This window comes from Apium graveolens, chromosome 4 (genome assembly GCF_009905375.1).
Source record: "Apium graveolens cultivar Ventura chromosome 4, ASM990537v1, whole genome shotgun sequence".
Taxonomy (NCBI): domain Eukaryota; kingdom Viridiplantae; phylum Streptophyta; class Magnoliopsida; order Apiales; family Apiaceae; genus Apium; species Apium graveolens.
Genome location: NC_133650.1, coordinates 103558426 through 103562874, shown reverse-complemented (window position 1 = coordinate 103562874; position 4449 = coordinate 103558426).

The following is a 4449-nucleotide window of genomic DNA, read 5'->3' as shown; positions in this document are numbered from 1 at the left end:
CTTGATAAAAAAGATTTGAACTCGAATTTGATACGCACAAACTCTACTCGACTCGAATTACATCCCTAGTAATGTTCTTGCATTTAGCTTCAAATTTGTCTTTTATTTAAATAGTTGCCTTTGTACAAAGAGTAATGTTAGAGGTCGACAAATTTTGTCCTAAATTAGACACATGACAAATTCTAATTCGTGAATGTATATATATGCACGATAGACTCCTCATTTTATAAATTTATAGTCAATTAATCACTACAAGAAAGCCAGGGTATTTTTGATCAACTAAAAATGATTGCGGATAAATTCTACCGTATTTGGTTGAATTTAAGGGGCACGGGTAAATTTGACCATTTACGGTCGAATTAAGGAGCAGTCATTTTCAATCGATCGAATTTAGCACCTAAAATCAACCCCCTTTTTTTGGCAGAGTACTAAATTTGACCAAATAAAAAATCGTTCAAATTTAGCTGCTAAATTCGACCGATTTTTTATTCGGTCGAATTTAGTACTCTACCAAAAAAGGGGGAAACTTGCCACTAATAACTTGAATTTTGAAAAATAAATTCGACCATTTTTGATCGAATTTAGTAAATGGTTTGGGCGGGAAATATCCCACCTTTTTTCAAAATAAATGAAAATAACAAATTTGCCGGTTAAAAAAATGCACCAAAAGTTTTAAATTCGACCAAAAATGGTACTACCTTCGTCTCGTTCATCTCTTTACGTTTACTTTTTGCATGCATTTCAATGTTCAAATATCGTATAGTTGCATAATATTTTTTTTAATTTTTTTTCTGAATAAAAGTATAATTTTTAAATTTTTATTCAGAAAAAAAAAATTCAAAAAAATATTATACAACTATATGATATTTGAACATTGAAATGCGTGCAAAAAGTAGACGTAGAGAAATGAATGGGACTGAGGAAGTAGAATTTAGCTAAATGCGACCAAACCAGTTGAAAATTTCTATTTTTTAAAAAAAAAGTTTTATTTTTAAATGGTTAGTACATATCATGTAAAGAAAAAAAATTAAATTGAAGGCACTTTCATTATTTAAAAAAAATATTAGGGAATATATATATATATAAGTGTATATATATATACTTATATATATAAGTATGTTGAATCTCAATTTGTGTTATATTTGATAAAAATTAAAAATATATTAGTTAGTTAAAATAAATACAAAAAAGTAGTTATATGAAGAAGATATATGCTTAAATATAAATTTACAGAACATACTAGGAAGGCGATAAAAAAAATGTTCTAATTAAATAATTATGAAGAACAAGTTTTCATAATTAAACATGAAGTTTAGGATATGAATTAGGGTTATATTATTTATTTTTTAAAAAAATATATTTTAAGTAAATCAACCATACAATTGAGAATATTGTCAAAAATGAAGAGTGTATATAAACAATAATTTACTTATATATTAAACATTAGTAACAAATACTGGTCAAATAATTGGCTGTTAAAATAGCAAATTAAAAATATTAATTTTTTTTCTAAAAAATACGTCATACCACTAAAATATATAGATCTTAACATCCGTACAGTTGGATTATAAACAAATATTTTTAAAAAAATCTTAACATCAATATGGGAGTAAATACTAGTTGGAAGTATTATTCAAAATATTGGTTGATTGTTATTATAAAAAATAAAATAAATTTAGTTTTTTCTGGAAATTTTCTCATATCGCCAAAATATTTAGATCTTGACATCCGTACGGTTGGATCATTCATAAATATTTTTAAAAAATCAAAACATGAATATGGGATTAAACAATAGTAATAAGTACTAGTCAAACTACTGTTTGACTGTTAAAATAGCAAATCAAATCATTTTTTTCTAAAATTTTAGTCATATCACCAAAATATAGATCTTGACATTCGTATGATTGGATCATTCATAAATATTTTAAAAAAATTGAAATATCAATATAGGATTAAACACTAGTAAGAAATAGTGGTGAAACCTACTGGTTTACTATTAAAATAGCAAACCAAATAAATATATATTATTCTGAAAATCTTGTGATATCACTAAAATATATAGATCTTGACACCCGTATGGTTGGATTATTCATATGCATTTAAAAAAAAAAATAAACATTAATATGGGATTAAACACTAGTTAGAAGTACTATTGGTTGAAATTACATTATGGAAAATTAGTAAAAAGTTTCAAAAAACTTGTAGAGCAACAAAATACATTCTTTTGCATTCTGGTGTTCTTTTTTAAAAATCTGGTGCTTATTCAATTCTACCAAATTTGGTCGAATTTAGCATACTTATTTTGACCAGATTTGGTTGAATTTAGCGTATATTTTCGACTACATTTAGTCGAATTTAGTATTTGTTGGCAGGATTTTTTCATTTTTGCGAAAAAATTGAAATTTTGTCAAAAAAATTTGGGGATGAGTTTTAAAACTAATTTCGGTCGAATTAAGTTGGTCAATTTTAGTTGGTCGAATTTATTCGGTCAAATTTAGTGCGGTCGAATTTATTTAAATTCGACCTCAACCCTTATTTTCGATTAGCCTTTATTCGACCAACAACTGGTTAGTCAAAAATAGCTATTTTAGACCAAAATCAGTAAAATTTAGCTAAATTCGACCAAAAAAATCGGTTGAATTTAACCGAATTTCTTATAGTGAATTGTGTCATTTGAACAAATTTTAACACAAATTTTTGGGATCTCTATCATTTTTCCGGTAAAAAATATATATGTTAAAAAACCGTAGTTTTAGAAAATAAAAATCTATAACTGAAACTACGAAAGTCATTTAAATTATAAGCTTACAAGATCTTATTACAATTTTTTTATGAACGACATGCTCTAATTTAATTAACATCAATATAATCAGTAGGTTCCGACTAGAGGTGGCCAATTGTGCGGATTTGAACCGCACAACCGGGACGAACTCGTTCTAAAACCGGTATCTATTCGGCCCGGTTCGGCTCGCTAAAAACTCGTACAATTTGTGTGACATAACAAACTGATTACGAGTTTTATATCAAAAAACCGGGACCGAGCCCGTATAGACCGCACGAATCGCACGAACCCGCAAGGCTCGCATGAACCCGCACGGCCCGCCCGCAAATTGCAATGTACTATGCTAATTAAAGGCAATGTCTACATGTACATATAAAAATATAAAATATAATAATTAGTAGTACAGCCTACACTAGTACACTACACTCCTGTCTCCTCTCCTGACTAAAAATATAATAATATTTATTATATTCTTATATAAAATTAGAGTAAAGGAGATCATATGGTACGGTATGGGATGGTATGTGATGGTTTGGTCGTCAGAGTCCCACATTAACTAAATAACTAAACTTATCTAACATTTATATTAAGATTTGTATAAGTTTGTTAAAACTCTTTTGAAAAATAAAACTAATTTTATAATATGTTTAATGTATGCTATTAACTTATACACTTATACAGAAAATTATAATATAACAACTTAGATAAAAATTATAATTTGGTCAAGGGTGTTTTTTAATATTTGGTTATAAAGGAAAAAAAATAGGAAGATATATTTTGTATAAATAAAAACAAAGAAATATTTTTTTATTAAATTTTTTAAAAAAAAGGACACCACTTGAAATACATAAAAGTTACAACAATATAAATTATATGACTCTCTTTTTATATGTGTATGAAAATTGGGATTATAATACAAGTTAAAAAAATAGCACATAATCAAATTTCATGTAAATAGAAATGCAACTAGAAATTTATATAAAAGTTGGCAAATAATTTTAAAAATTGAAATAATAATACTATTTATATTAAATATGGAATACACAAAAGTTACAACAATATAAATTATAGGACTTTATTGGTATAATAATACAAGTAAACCAAATAGCACATAATTAAATTTCATGTAAATAGAAATGTAACTAGCTATTTATATTAAATATGGAATACACAAAAGTTACAACAATATAAATTATAGGACTTTATTTTTATATGTGTATGAAAATTGGGATAATAATACAAGTAAAACAAATAGCACATAATTAAATTTCATGTAAATAGAAATGTAACTAGAAATTTGTATAAAAGTTGAAAATAATTTAAAAAATTGAAATAATAATAACAGTAAGCCAACAAGGTGTTAGTGCGGTGATAGGAGTGCAAGCCACCGTGTGCCTGTAATCAATTAACAAAAAGAAATAATAACACTATTTATATTAAATACAAGTGAATACCGTATATTCAATAAAATATATAGTAAATACAAGTGAAGATAATTTATATAAGCAATACATAACACCATTTATGACAAAAAAATATTTGTGTAACGAAAATTTATATAAAGTTTTAAATAAAATTCAAAACAAAATATAATAATAAAATAAATATGTAACAAACACATTAAAAATATTATTAAAAATTTCCCGTGCTTGCACGAGTATAAAACT